Source organism: Sinocyclocheilus grahami, unplaced genomic scaffold (assembly GCF_001515645.1).
Source record: "Sinocyclocheilus grahami isolate Dianchi unplaced genomic scaffold, SAMN03320097.WGS_v1.1 scaffold1481.1, whole genome shotgun sequence".
NCBI classification, from domain to species: domain Eukaryota; kingdom Metazoa; phylum Chordata; class Actinopteri; order Cypriniformes; family Cyprinidae; genus Sinocyclocheilus; species Sinocyclocheilus grahami.
Window position 1 is genome coordinate 1,563 of NW_015506660.1, and position 16,903 is coordinate 18,465.

Here is a 16,903-nt window from a genome sequence, read left to right on the forward strand (position 1 = left end):
GCTGTTCCAGTTCTGCAGCTTTATTCTGATGAAGCAGCTGACCACTGTGCCCACCTTCACCTGTCTCTGCTGTCCATCACGACCATCATTGCTGCAGTCAGACTGAATCTGATCATGGATGGGAAAGGGACATCGAGGCTATCATTGCCTGAGTGCACAGAGAGGATGAGGCCCCCCGTACCACACAATCTTGAAGCAAGAGCAGGTGAACACATGCGGGACAATCTGGCTGCTGCTGTGACTGCTCCAAACATTTGTGCGCCTGCTCTCCATAAACACGACTACATTTACACAGAGTAAAACAGTTTACAATTACATGCTAATTTTTTTTTATAGCTTCATTACTTTTGTGGTGTAGTGGGCAAAACCACTGAACTGACAAGCAGAAGGTTGCTGGTTTGATCGCCGCAGTCGTCACCACCGGTGTGTCCTTCACTAAGGCTCTTTACTCCAGGTTGCTCCAGAGGGATACACGACTACATTTACACAGAGTAAAACAGTTTACAATTACATGCTAATTTTTTTTATAGCTTCATTACTTTTGTGGTGTAGTGGGCAAAACCACTGAACTGACAAGCAGAAGGTTGCTGGTTTGATCGCCGCAGTCGTCACCACCGGTGTGTCCTTCACTAAGGCTCTTTACTCCAGGTTGCTCCAGAGGGATTTGGGGTCCCTGTAATAAGAGCACTATAAGTCACTTTGTATAAAAGTGTCTGACAAATGAATAAATGTAAATGTGATTTTTGTAAATCCTTTTTTGTGTCTTGGGTGCAAACGCTCAATAAAGCTGCTTATTTCTTAAAGTTTATTTTTTCAAGGTACTACTTTTTCTTTTTGGGGGGTTTAAAGAGTTAGTTCATCCAAACATATATATTCAGTCATTATTTATTCGCCTCCATATTGTTCAATCCTTGGGGTATTTTCTTTTTTTTCTGAACACAAAAGGTGATTTTGGTCAAGTTTGTCCTGCTGGTTTCTATTCATACAACATCAGTCAATGGAGCCAAATGAAGAGACCACAGCAACATCCGGCTCAGATGAGACAGTAAGAGCAGGTGGAGTGATGGAGCGACTCATCCATGGCACTGGACCTTTTCCAGGATGCTGCTGTGGACTCCTCCATCCTCACTGCACACACCAGTCTGCGGACATTTCAGATCCTACAAAAATGCACAAACACAATACAAAAGCAGTAATTTTAACAGCACAATGTCATTTGATTTCTGTATTAGAAGTAACAAAATGATCTTACTTTATATTTTTGTTTCAGGTTTTCCCTTTTTTTTTGCAGGTCCTGCTCCACCACAAAAGCTCTGCAGCAAATGCACAGGAATCAAGAATCAGAAAAGTGCTGTGATAACTCTGTTTGAAATTACAATAATTGAAATAAACTACAACTTAAGATTTAAACAGATTTTTAATTCATTTCTGTAGTGTACTCACTCAAAGCCTTTGATGGCAGCATTCCGCTTTCTGGTGAAGAGGGCTTCATTAGCCGCTCTCCCCCGGATAAGCAGACGTGTGTGCTCATCTGTCCTTGAAACATCCAGACAAGAGTCAAGTTACCTCTGAGATTTGTGTGCTCAAAACTACATTTACATTTTGAGGTAGTTGTTGATGTGTTAAATAGCTTTTTATCCAAAACAAATGTTCCTAAATTTTTCAACAGTACTAATGGACAAATAAAATAGATTACTTATATTTAGTTACTTTATGGAAATGTATTTACATTACTTACATTCATCAATTGCAAACAGTGCTGACAACAGTGAATTGAACTACACAATAACACACATATACAGCACTCAGATGTCTACTTCATATCTAGGACCTATTAGACATACTTCTATGGAATTCATATCGAAGATGTTCCTACTAGATATTAAACAGACATTTAGTAATCGTATTTAAGATGTATATGGTTTAAAATGTATGTAAATCTACTCTGGAGATGTACGTGTGCTTCCTGGAGCCCCCTGTTAGCTATACACAATAAAACGTGTTTTTACAGCAACATCACAACTATACTATACCATTTAGCATCTTTACACTTTCAACAATTTGCTCTAAAGTAGTTCAACAAATGTGAATTTAAAATAAGGAACCGTGTTTTTGGTTTGTAATACTTACATTTGTAAACGCCCTCATCCAAACTTTCCGCCATGTTCGATTATGACGCATCCTCTTCCACGCACTTTAAGTAGATGCGTGTCCGAATCTCACGAGAATTAGTACGTCACCCAGGTAATTCTTGCCTACTCTTTTATGAATACTAAGGATTTGGACATACTTATTCGCTCGGCTACTGCTTTTCACCTGCTATAAAGTAGAGAAGTAGGGGGTTTCAGACACAGCCATGTGTGCCTGCCATAAGGGCAAATAGTCAGGTGCATGCTGGGCCACTTAAAGGGGTCCTATTATGCTCTTTTACAATGTCTTGAATTTGTTTTGGGGGTGTACAAGAACATGCTCTCATGCTTGGTGGTTCAAAAAATGCATTATTTTTTACATAATTTACATTATTACAATACTTTCTCCCCAGCCTGGCACAAACGGCTAGATTAGTTCCGGGTTTGATGAAGGCCCGCCTTCTGAAAAACGAAATGTGATGTGATTGGTTAGCTGTCCCAGTGCGTTGTGATTGTGCGAACAGGTTAGATGGTGTTTCAGTACTGCCCCGTCCCTTGCCAAAGCAGCTATTTCCGTCTGCTTTTAGTCTGTTAAACTGCGTTTAGTTAAGGATGGTGTCAATATCGCCATATCAATTTGAGCCGGATTCAGACCCAGAGAATATTGAACAAGAGGATCGTGCAGAACCTTTCCACGCACGGATATTACAAGACATATTAGAGTGGTAACATTATTGTTGGGTTTTTTTTTTTTGGCTAAATCACGTTTTAGATAGGATGTCAACAACCGCTTAAAAATAACTGCATTTACTATGTACAGATAAGTGCATAGGCTATGTATTATTTTTATTGTTATTTAATTCTAACATTATAACATGAATTGCAGTGAAACTGTTATACAGTTGAATTTATTTATACCATAGTCCAGTATTTCCCAGGTGGCATATACTGTATATGCAAACTCATTCTCTGCCAGCAGGAGGCACTGTTGGAGTGGTAGAGATCAAGGTTTCCCCGGTAACGACTGAACACAAAGCAGCGCTCCGCTCAAAAAAAACACTGCTTTATCAGACATTACATGCAAGATTAAATGAAAATGACATCCAATTTTCTGAAGAGAGTCGGTTTCCTTCAGAAATACAGTGATATAAAAACACCTGCACTCAATGTATGGGAAACACTGTAGTCTCATAATTGTAAGTGTAAATACTGCAGATTACATCATTGTCCAGTACTGTACTCAGGGGCGCATTAATGCACGGGCTTACAGGGGCTGTAGCCCAGGGGCCTGCCCTGGGGAGGGGCCTACTGACTGCGCAAAAAAAAAAAAATGTATTAAATATTTAAAAAATAATTTTAAGGTTTGCTGATAGTTGTAATTTAATTTAGATTCTAATTCATTTAGATTTACATCAAATCGACATTTCTTTAATTGAGATTTGTAATTTGCCGCCCTTGGCGTTGATTGGTTAATGGACGCATCCTTTCGTTAACCAGCACGCTGTGACTGACTGTATGCTAAATAGTGTAAACAATGGCGGACTTCAAGAAGCAGGAGAGTGGGGCACAAAAAAGAAAAATGCACAAACTGATAGAACAACGCAATCAACAGCTTTAAAAAAAAATACCCAAACTTACAGGATATTTCAAGCCTGCAGATAGTAATACCTGTTCTGCAACAACTGATGTTAACCAGCCTTTTGAGGATGCTAGGCAAAGTGACAGGCTTCGAAATGGATCTAAAATGTGCCCTGTAGACAATCAAGACAGTGGCACTAAAACAACAAAACCTTCTGAACAACACTGCCCAAAAGGTGAGAGAATATCTACACCCGATATGGGCCTTGATAATGTTTGTTTGATAATGTTTGTAGTGCACCTGCTAATATGGAAGATGCGTCTACCTCAATTAGTCTGGTGGCAGAACCGGCGGTGCGGCTGCAGCAGAGTGAGGAAATCGACACAGCAAGCCCTAATTCTGGCGCCTGTTTTGAGAGCACTGTTAACGATTCTTTCAGTACAGATCCGGGCTGTTGGAATAAAATACACTATAATGCGCGAGCATACTGGGCCAAAAAAGGACCAGTATCTTGTCAAAATAAAGATGGGGACAAGTCACTTTTCACAAAGTTATTTCAGACGTGAACTTGAAAATGGAGTGTGTGACCAGAGAATGGGTTTTGTATTCACCTTCCCAAGGAAAAATGTTTTGTTTTGCATGTAAAATTTTTGGAGATACAGCCAACACGTTCACAAATGGTTTCAGTGACTGGAAGCTTGCAAAAGAACGCATAATGGAGCATGAGGGCTCCGAGACTCACCGAAAAGCCATGCTAACTTATTTGCTGGAAAGTGCAGAGAAAGGACAGGTGGACTCTGATCTGAAGAAACAATTTGAAACTGAATGCGAGTACTGGTCCGAAGAGTTTAAAAAGGGTGATAGCAGTTGTAAAATTCCTGGCAGAGCGAATATTAGGGGTCATAGTGCCGTTTTTGGTAATCCCAGCAACGGAAACTATTTGGGAATCTTAGAATTAATTAGCCAGTTTGATCCATTCTTAAAAGCGCACATCAAAAAATATGGGAATGCAGGGAAAGGACAGCCTTTTTACCTTTCTCATGGGATCTGTGAAGAATTCATTCAGCTGAAGGGAGAGAAGATTTGTCATATTCTGAATGAAATTGAGATGGCAAAATATTTCTGATTCACTGTTGATTCTACCCCTGATGTGGCACACACTGATCAGTTCACACTGATTTTGCGTTACCTTTCACGAGAGGGTTGCATTGAGGCATGTTTCCTTAAGTTTTTGCCCATCACAAGTCATACGGGGGATTCTATTTGCACATCTGTGCTGACTGCTTTAAAGGAGATGGGAATAAACTTCGACAATTTCAGAGGGCAGTGTTAAGATAATGCCAACAACATGTTCGACTGTTATAAGGGCTTGCAGTTGCGTATCAAAGATATAAACCCTTTAGTTGAATGGGTGCCGTGCGCTGCCCATACGCTTAATTTGGTTGGGGTAAACAGTGTGAACTGCTGTATAGAAACAGAAGACTTTTTCCCTTTTGTTCAGACACTTTTTAATTTTTGCTCGAGGTCCCCAGCACGATGGCAGACTATCACAGCTGGCTTGCAACCAAATGACAACAGTAGGATAGAGACCTTGAAAACACTCTCAGATACAAGGTGGTCAGCGCACGCCCAAGCCACTAAAGCGCTCTGTTTTAATTACGCGAACATCCAGGAATCCTTGAGAAAGATAACCAGCAGTTAACCACTCGTGATGAAGCCAGCCGACTAAGCAATATAATGGATAAACTGGAAATCGCTTTCCTCTGTAACATGTGGAATACAATTCTGCAGCGATTTTACAATACAAGCACAACCATTCAAACTGTTGATCTCGATTTGTCTGTTGCTGTAGATTTGATATGATCATTAATGGATTTCGTTGCAGAACTCCGAAATCAGTTCGACACTTTTGAAGCAATGGTAAAACAAATGTCTCCAACAGTGTCTGCGGTGTACAAATTAGAATCTCAATGCCAGAGAAAGTGCAAAAAGCGCAGTGACGAATCCACAGAGCCAGACCAGCACTTGTCAGGCTGTGATCTGTTTTCATCTAGCGTGTTTGTACTGGTAATTGACAGACTGGTAGCGGAGCTGGACCGCAGATTCAGTTCCTATGACACTGTAAACCAGCACTTTGGTTTTTTAAATAACACCCTCTCCTTGACTCCAGAAGAGCTGCAATTGTCTGCAACAAAATTGCAAAATAAATACTGCAGAGATTTGGAAATGGAGTTAGATGAACTTCTACAATTTAAAGCACTTGTCCAAAATGAAACCAACCCCACGGCAAGAACCCTCATCAAGATAATAAAACAAAGGAAATTAGTCTCTGTATTTCCAAACATAGAAATCGCTCTCTGCTTATTTATCACACTACCTGTCACAAATGCCTCCGGCGAGCGTTCATTCTCAATACTGGCCTTAGCAAAAAACAGGCTGCTATATGTCATGGGCCAGGAGCGTCTTTGTCATCTGACTCTAATGTCTCTTGAGAGCGACGTTCTACAGAAACTGAATTTTACCGAGCTTATAAAAAACACGTAGGAAAAGCTTCTGAAGGTAGGACATTTGAATTAATTCGTACATGATCATGAATTTAAATGTTTATGTTTTGAGTAAATAGGGAAGGGGGGGTGGGGCTACTGTAAAGCTTTAGCCCAGGGGCCTCTGGTCACCTAAAGGCACCCCTGATTGTACTGTCAGCAATTTATTATAAAAACATTTTAATAATTGTAACATACATATTTACATACATAATTATTCAGGTGCATGTGTATTAACTTGGCGAAAACATGAGGCTACAGCAGCACTTCTTGTCTTGTCTGATGCACTCAATCAAGCGTTCTAACCACGACCTCGCCCCTCCCCATCCCCCAACCATTTGAATTTCCGTAGGGGGGAATTATTTTAATGATGTTCTAATGAGCCGCTTTGTGATATCACAAAACCTGGAAAACAAACGCTGTAGTCCAACGAGCCGTTCGTTGTAGTTCTTGAAAAGGGATTTTTAAAAAACAAAATATCTCTCTTTGGAGTGGACTTTGAGATTTGTAAGTTTGAAAATGCCCAAACATACACACTACACACTGACTAAAATTAAAAAAGTCAAAAAGCATAATAGGACCCCTTTAAGAGTACTGCCGATTCCCTCAGCATGAGGCAAGAGAGATCAACACAGGGTCAGGTCAAAGAGCAGAGTGGAATGCTGGGATGAATTTAGTAAAGAGTAAAGTAAAGAAACAGAAGAAATGGCATCACCATCTAACAGGCATGATGATACTTGTCAAACAGGTCAGTGCATCTTATGGAGAGATGTTATCTCATTTTACTTTCATCCTTTTGTCTCTCTCTCTGCAGTTATACTGTCAAAGGACAGATATATCAGTGTGGGTGAGATTACCCAATACATTTGACCCTTTTATTTATGAATTAATATATTGAATAATTCATATATAAAAATATTGAATGAATGAACAAACGAAAAAGGTATTTTTGCAAAGACCTATTAGTATGCCAGCTTAGCCAATAAAATATCTCTTTGCTCACCAGGTTGCATTTATTCAAGAAGGGAACATTTTTATTTTTTATTTTTTAAGGAATTTATTCTTGTGATCGCAAAACTGAATTAACAGCAGCCATTACTAGTGTCATGCTTGTTTAGTACTCAAGAAACATTTCTTATTCTTATCAAAAACACTGTCTTTTAAACATGGTGTTTCATCCTTGCAAAATAAAAATGATTAATTTATTTTTAAAAAATACTACTTACCCCAATGTTTTGAACAATAGTATGATGGATGGAAGAATGGATGGATGGATAGGTAGGCTATTTATTAATACATTAAATGGAGATAAACCAATCAATCACTAAACTAGAAAATCCAAGTGAGAGTATTTTTTTCTTTTTTTTACCAAGAACTAATTAAAGTCTAATCAAGATGGTACCCCTATTGTATACAAATATCTACACACGCCCTTCTTCTAGGTAAGAAAACATTTTCTATTTTACTGCTGAACCTTTCAAAACCTCACTTACCCTCAAATCCACTTTCCTTGCGTTATCTTTCCACTGTACACAACAGAGCCTTAATGTCATAAGCCTGTGAGGGATTGAAAGTGCATACTTATTTTTAAAAAATACTACTTACCCAATGTTTTGAACAATAGTATGATGGATGGAAGAATGGATGGATAGATAGGTAGGCTATTTATTAATACATTAAATGGAGATAAACCAATCAATCACTAAACTAGAAAATCCATGTGAGAGTATTTTTTTCTTTTTTTTACCAAGAACTAATTAAAGTCTAATCAAGATGGTACCCCTATTGTATACAAATATCTACACACGCCCTTCTTCTAGGTAAGAAAACATTTTCTATTTTACTGCTGAACCTTTCAAAACCTCACTTACCCTCAAATCCACTTTCCTTGCGTTATCTTTCCACTGTACACAACAGAGCCTTAATGTCATAAGCCTGTGAGGGATTGAAAGTGCATATATATATATATATATATAAATATATAAAAATAACACGTCCTCCATCTTTGCAGTTTGTGGAGCAATCGCAGCAGCCGGTACACTTTTGTTTTGTTAATAGGGTTCAATTAGGCCCATGGAGTGGTCTGTGCTAAGATAAGACGTCTCCAGAGCCTGGTGGGGGGGCTCCAGCAGCACTTGTAATGAATGGATGGAGCCTCTGTTGATGTGCAGTGATCATTAAGTAGCTGATAATTACATCGGGTATCTCAGTGCCGTGTGTGTGTATTTGTGGGTTAAATCCTGCTGTGTGAGGCAGTGGTACACTGATGAGTTTGGGAAGGGGAATAATCTGTGTTTTTGCATCCCCCTGATCTTTTTTATTTTTTTTTCAAACTGTACCATAATTTCTGAGCTCTCCCTCATTTCCTCATTTTCACCATCACTCCCAGCCTCCCCCTCAGTAGGACCCACTCGACAGCTCATTTTTACTTCTCAACTGGTCACCCAGAAAAATAGTCGACTAGCAAGAATTTAGTTTCTCTACGTGAATGCTCTAAATCAAGGATTGCAACCTTTTTAGCATGAAGTATGTCATTTTTTCTTGATTATGACTGCAGCGCAACCCCCACCCCCTTCAATTTTGTGATTTCCGCAGGATGCTCTACTTTCCCAGCATGCATTGAAGCATGAACAAATCAAGAAGATTACCTCATTAGTCATTACTCACTGTTTTTACAATTTATTGCACTATTTGCACTAGTGTTGTCATGTTTGTTGTTCCCTTTTGATTATTTGTCATGTTGAGAGCACATGTCTTTTCTTAATAATGTGTGATTTGAGTGTCACCGTGATTGTGTATTGTGTGTGGAATGTTAAGAATCATGTACAGTATGCCTGGATATAGATTAATTTAGTGTGTATGTAACAAGCAGGTTTGTTTTACAGTTGTTTACAGTCAGTAGGACCCATTTCTCAATACTTATACTGAACAAAATTATAAAAGCAACACTTTTGTTTTTGCCCCCATTTTTCATGAGCTGAACTCAAAGATCTAAGACTTTTTCTATGTACACAAAAGGCCTATTTCTCTCAAATATTGTTCACAAATCTGTCTAAATCTGTGTTAGTGAGCACTTCTCCTTTGCAGAGATAATCCATCCACCTCACAGGTGTGGCATATCAAGATGCTGATTTGACAGCATGATTATTGCACAGGTGTACCTTAGGCTGGCCACAATAAAAGGCCACTCTAAAATGTGCAGTTTTACTGTATTGGGGGGTCTGGGGGGATCGGAAAACCAGTCAGTATCTGGATTGACCACCATTTGCCTCACGCAGTGCAACACATCTCCTTCGCATAGAGTTGATCAGGTTGTTGATTGTGGCCTGTGGAATGTTGGTCCACTCCTCTTCAATGGCTGTGCGAAGTTGCTGGATATTGGCAGGAACTGGAACACGCTGTCGTATACGCCGATCCAGAGCATCCCAAACATGCTCAATGGGTGGCATGTCCGGTGAGTATGCTGGCCATGCAAGAACTGGGATGTTTTCAGCTTCCAGGAATTGTGTACAGATCCTTGCAACATGGGGTCATGCATTATCATGCTGCAACATGAGGTGATGGTCGTGGATGAATGGCACAACAATGGGCCTCAGGATCTTGTCACGGTATCTCTGTGCATTCAAAATGCCACCATTAAAATGCACATGTGTTCGTTGTCCATAACATACGCCTGCCCATACCATAACCCCAGCAAACCGCTCACCCACACGATGCCATAAACGCTGTCTGCCATCTGCCCTGAACAGTGAAAACCGGAATTCATCCGTGAAGAGAACACCTCTCCAAAGTGCCAGACGCCATCGAATGTGAGCATTTGCCCACTCAAGTCGGTTACGACAACGAACTGCAGTCAGCTCGAGACCCCGATGAGGACGACGAGGATTCAGATGAGCTTCCCTAAGACGGTTTGTGACAGTTTGTGCAGAAATTATTTGGTTAAGCAAACCGATTGTTTCAGCAGCTGGCTGGTCTCAGACGATCTTGGAGGTGAAGATGCTGGATGTGGAGGTCCTGGGCTGGTGTGGTTACACATGGTCTGCGGTTGTGAGGCCGGTTGGATGTACTGCCAAATTATCTGAAACGCCTTTGGAGACGACTTATGGTAGAGAAATGAACATTCAATTCACGGGCAACAGCTCTGGTGGACATTCCTGCAGTCAGCATGCCAATTGCACGCTCCCCCAAAACTTGTGACATCTAACACAGATTTAGACAGATTTGTGAACAATATTTGAGAGAAATAGGCCTTTTGTGTACATATAAAAAGTCTTAGATCTTTGAGTTCAGCTCATGAAAAATGGGGGCAAAAACAATAGTGTTGTGTTTATAATTTTGTTCAGTGTACACTCTTAAAAATAAAGGTGCTTCAAAAGGTTCTTCAAGCGATGCTATAGAAGAACCATTTTTGGTTCCACAAAGAACCATTCAGTCAAAGGTTCTTTAAAGAACCATCTCTTTCTTACCTTTTTATAATCTGAAGAACCTTCTTTCACCACAAAGAACCATTTGTGAAACAGAAAGGTTCTTCAGTTGTTAAAGGTTTTTTATAGAACCATTTAGACAAAAAGGTTCTTCTATGGCATCGTGAAGCACCTTTATTTTTAAGAGTGAAGATAACAATATACAGTACTTTAATATAAATACAGACCATGTCACATATAATGCAGTGAATTCTAAACAGAGGTGTCATTCTTGTTTTTTAAAGAAATGTTACAAAATAAAAGTTGTGATGCTACCTGTTGTGACTGTCAATGTTATTTATATTTATATTTTAGATCATTGTTCTATGAGTGACAAAGTGTGTTTGCTGGGTGACAATATTTGCTAATGTTATTAAAAAATGGCTTGACTTGAGAATGCATGAAGTGTTTTGTTAGTTTTAGTGCATTTTGGATGTGAAATTTGCCAAGTTGAAATAGGTAAGGAGAACTGTTTGAAGAGCTTTGAAAAAGTGACCTAAGTATTGAGGAATGTGTCCCAATCCTAGCAATTGCAAAAAAAAAATAAAAACAGTGAAACGTCACTCATCATAACATCGCTTTTATACAAAGTATTATTCTGATTTTATATTGTAGTATCAGACAAAAGCTACTGGATTGTTTCTGAACTGTTTCCCTCTCCCAGATTATACAAATTGGCACCACAAACAGAATTCAAAGCAATGTTATGTGGTGGTTTGGGTGGATCACAAAGTACTATATGGTTTCAGCCCTGGACCACAGTGTTGCGCTAGACACGGCTAATTGAATACCGCTGGCTGAAGAGGAAAAGACATGCCTGGAGTGTGCAGAAGGGTTTCGGCCAGCTACAATTAGACAGGGAAATGATGCATGAAATGGTGGGAGAGTGAATGGGGAGAGAAGACTAAAGAAAGGCAGAGAGAGAGAAAGTCAGCGCTAACCACAGCCAAACTAAGAAAAATGACATTTCCAAAAGTAAGAGAGAGAACAAAAGTGTGATAAAGTGAAAAGTTGTGCTAAAGTCAGAAAATGGGAAATCATTATTGAATGAAGTTAGGAATGAGGGAAAGACGAGAGGATAGGTATCTTTGCTACATGTCATACTTTGTCACAGAGTTTAGAAACGTCAACAATTGCAGCGTAAGGTTTTAGTTAGCACCTCAATATTTTTTCACAGAGGGCTTTGAACCTGCAGTGCATATGAACTTCATCATCAGAAATTGTCCTTCACTAATGCTGCATTAGCCATCAACATGAGGGAAGTCAGGCTCATTTTAAGTTTGTCCCCATCATATTTTGTCCTCTACTGTACTGTGATGTGTATCTTGAGTGAACCTTGGGGACTTCAGAGAGCAAGAGCTTTTGAAAAGGCTTCCAAGTCCTGTCACTTCAGAGTTGTCTTTAGCCTCGTACATTTACGAAAAAAGTAATGCATGAGGAGAAACATTGTGCCAGCTGAAATCACACTTTAAAAAATATCAGTAGGAATAAATGGTTGACAAAGAGGCTTAAGCAGACTATACTATGTAACTGCAACAAAATTATTAATTTAATAAATTAAAGGTACAGAAAGTAATGTTTCTCTGGTGAATAAGAATAAGTAATCTTGGAATTTATACTGACACTTACCGGCATGGAAGTAGCATCACACAAAAAAAAAGTTTCTCATGACACTGGTGATATGTCTCAAAAATGATTGATGGATTGATGTATTCTGCAATAGACACAAAGGCAATATGGATCAAAACCTCAGTAGACCCTCATTCAACAATTCCCTTAATGTGTGTGGTAGTTTAGTCTTTGAAAAGATTCCATGTGGGGAGGATATTAAAGATACATAAGATTTATGAGATTTGTAATAAACCTTGGAGTGTGAAGGATACTTGTTTGTCTTGTTTACATCATATTGGACCTTACATCACCCATATATCCTGCAGACACTGTTTGTTACTTTATATTGTATCATATTATTTCGTGTGCAGATGGCATAATGTCTTGTGTCATTCTTCTGCCTGGTATTTCACCTGCATTTTCACCTGTATTTCAAATTACACAGTGTACATAGTTTGAGTATAATACAGCTGTAACTGACTTGCCATGTAACTGCAAACCAGTGATTCACAATGCATTGTGAATAATTAAATGAGTTTGAGACCAGAGAAAATGGTGATGAAAGAAAGTGATGATTTCCCCTGTTTGAGAAATTCTAAGATGTAAATTGATCAGTGAGTCTGCCTCATTCATACAACAGAACAGACAAGAGTACGAAGAGGCATCCCAATTGTGTTGTAGACAGAGGTTTAAAATGACCAAAAGAAATCCCCTTTGTAGCAGTGTGGGAAGATTACCTACAAGGTTTGTAACTTGTGTTATGATCAGTAATTTAACTGATCTTAACTACAGTAATTATGCAATATTTTTTCTTTGGACAGAAAGTGTTGGGCATGGAGCTCCCTTAAATTAACCAGGCCATATGCCTTGAAATATGCCTAAAGTTTCATATGCACTTTTTTTCACTGCAATGCAGTTAGTGTGGCAGCAGTTGAGCTCAAAGTTGTTGAAACACACTAGGTGCCACATGCAGTAGCTAACAGCAGGCCTCCACAGGTTGTAAAAAGGAAATTGAAACTGTTGCCGCTCACTTCTCTCTTACCTTGTAGTTTGAGCAAGCACACAATTAGAAGAGGTGGTGGTGACTCTAGCGCATGAGGACAGTTAACCTGAAGGGTGTGTGGGACGCCGGGAGCTTGACAGCAAGTTTCAGAGATATAAGAAGAAGTCCATTGGTAGTCAACTTGGATCGAGGAGAAACGGAAGGACCTGAATTGATTCAGTTGAGGAAGCACCTGCTGTGAGCAATGGTGCAAGAGACTGAGTTTGAAGGGGAGAAGCAGTAAAGTGTTCTTGAGTGCAGAGGAGAGGCACCTGAAGCAATGTCGAAGAATGTCATAGAATCACAAGCAAGCTAGCATGTCCAACCCGTAACAGGGTTGTCAGGTACGCACCATGCGTGGGCTCTCTAGAATGAGTTTTGAGACATGGTGGGTTGAGTACATCATCATCAGAGGTTTAGATCGCAGACTGGGCTATAGCAGACAGTTTCAAGGCATGTGCGTAGGGACGACGCTGGAAGAATTGTCAAAAGGATGTGGTAAGGTGCTGTATATATACCCTAAGTATTATGGTAGGAACATGTGGGCATGTTTGAATGACATTCCAAACTTTTGGGTTTGGATCTCCATTCAAGATTTGAACATTGTTTTACAAAAGCGCTGATCCAGCTTTGATGTTTGATTGTGTCCCTTGTTGATAAGTATGAAAGGCAAAATCTTCAGAAACAAGTTATTTTGCCTTGCAAAATGTTGGCTGAAGTCAACACAACTCAAATACAACTCAGCATGGGTGCATTGAACTCCACCGCACAGTTAAAACCAAAATCCTTCATGTTTACATCTCAAGAACAGTGTTGAAACTGGTGGCACATTGTTGTGACCAAAACTGATCTTCAAAGCATGAGAAATTTAAAGGCGTGATGGCTGAGTAAAACCAATTACACTTGTGCACAAGTTTGAAATTCTACACCTAACATACTTTAAAACAGCTTTCGGTGTGGCAAGAAATGCTAGATTTAAGATGATAAAATAGCTTGCCGAGGATTTGGGACCAAGGGCTAGTGGAGGTTGTGAAATGATTCGCTGAGGTGCCCTGTCAACACCTGTCCAAGCGGCTGTGCGGGGAAAATGGCCTTTAAATGATCTCTAATAGAAGCCTGGTTCTGCTTGCTAATGTCCGCTGTATGGGAGAGTGACTGCGGTGTGGAGAATCAGTCCTGAATGGCTCTTTAAGTGCAAAATGTGACATGATTGAGAGGGATTTGGGCTCTAAATCAACTCGAGGCGTTAGTGATGTTAAATAATATTTTGGACTTTTCAAAGAATAGTTCAGTGATGCACATTTGCAGTTTAGATTACTTTTTACAATGTATTTCCACACAGTATTTATTTATTTATTTATTCATTCCTTTATTTATTTATTTATTTATTTCAAAGTTGTAGATAAAGCAAAGATTATTGGAGTGTGTTTTAGAAAATACTATTTTAGAAAATATATTTTCTAAAATAGTATTTTCTAAAACACACTAATGTTATACTATTAGTGTGTTTTAGTATACTATTTCATTAAATTATTTCAGCAAATTAAACTCGATACAGTACAACTGCAGTTAAACAGAATCACAAAATGAACACATCCACCCACACACATACTCGGGAACACATGTACACAAATATTTGTAATAATGCCATTTACTGATTAATTTCAAACAGCTTGAGTTGCTAATATTTAGGTATGTTTGTTGTGTTCAGGTTGTGCTCATACACTCATTTTCTAAAATATCTATATAACATTTTTTGTGCATGGTACAGTCCTTGGTCGCAGCTATAGCAGTCCAGGAACAGGTTTTACATGTGCAATTTATGGAAATGATTGCAGTATTATGACAGCATTTAGTATAGTGTGATAAAACTTGAACTGTAATTTTTATTACACTTCTAATATACAGTACAATGCTCATCTCCTCTGCTTGTCTTTCTGATTGTTAGTAAAAAGCTCTTTAAAAGTTATAGTTCAATAATGACCATTTTATTTTAGCTGAACAATTTCTTCAGAAAATCAAGCAGAAAAAATAGATTTTCTGCTTGATTTTCTGATCTGCTTTGCAACTTTAGAATCATAATGAGAAAACAAAGAGTAAAAGCAACTTTATCCTCCAGGTTTTGTGGCTCATTGAGTTTTTAGTCTAAAAATATATTTTTTCTAAACCTAACTGTAAGATATGTTCTATACATTTTTATATAGTTGGATCTTTGAAGCAATAAAAAAAATGCTATCAGTGACAGTGCAACACACACACGGCATAGTGACATTCAAAGACCACTGTCACTAAAGCAGATGGCTTTTCTCTCAGAGGGCCTGCTCTACTGAATGTCACACTAACCACTCACAATGCTCGGGATGACTACAGCCGGGTCCATGTTTAGAGAGAGGCCATATGGTAATGTGACAGTGTGTTTGGTGCATGTCACTAAGGTGCTGTCATTAATGGACTGTGATAGATATTTCACATCCTCCGGGTGTACCGATGATCACCCATCCATTAGCTGCTAAACACACCACGTCTTTGATCTTTACTCTCTCTCCCCTAACTACACACACAACAATATTTGAAGCCCCTTCAAAAAATATTTGAAGAAAATGTCTTGATTTTTTTTCTACTGTTTTAGCGTATTATTAAACTTGTTTTGTTTTATTTTAAAACATTTTAAATCATCTTGAGGCCCCCTTGGCAGTTTGCTGAGGCTTTCTGGTGGACCCCGGCCCCCTGGTTGAGAACCACTGAATTAAAGGGATAGTTGCTCAAAACTGAATTTCCTGTCATTATTTACTCATCTGCATGTTGATCCAAATTCTTATGGCTTTCTTAATTCTGAGGTGGAAAAAATTGTTTTGAAGATTTTTCTGTTTTGACTTGTTTACTGTGTGGAGACGAGCTGATATTGCGTTTGGTCTCATTCTGTATCGCGTATCTTGTCAATGTCTAAGCTTGCTTGGCCATTTGTTGTGGAAAAAAATAAGGAAAGTGTGTTCAAGCGCCAGCAGAAAACAGTGTAAAGAAATAGTCTTTGAGAGAAGCAGTCTTTATCAGCGGAAGTTAAAAGCAGCTCGTAAGTGTATTTACTTGTCTCATTAGTGTTTAGTGCAGTTGTCGTTGCTAGGAAACGCTTGTTTTGTTTACTGTGTGGAGACGTGCTGATATCGCATTTGGTCTCGTTCTGTATCGTGTATCTTGTCAGTGTCTGCGCTTGCTTGTCCATTTGTTGTGGAAAAAATAAGGAAAGTGTGTCCAGCTGAATTAATTTAGTATTTTGTTAGATGGGTATAAAAAAGCTTAGTTTACTGCGGCAGCCGTCACGTGACGACCTCCTCGTGTGAAGATCGAAGAGTGTAAAGACCATCGACTCCACCGTGAGACTCCACTGGGCAGGGACAAGGGGCAATGGATAAGTATCGCTTTTTATTTCTCCTCTTTCCTACTACTCGTTTCACTTCTGTTTCAGTTTTTATAACCAATTCTTACTATGTGTAAGTAAGTTGTTGTTTTTTAGCATTTAAGTTTGGCAGTGTTATTTT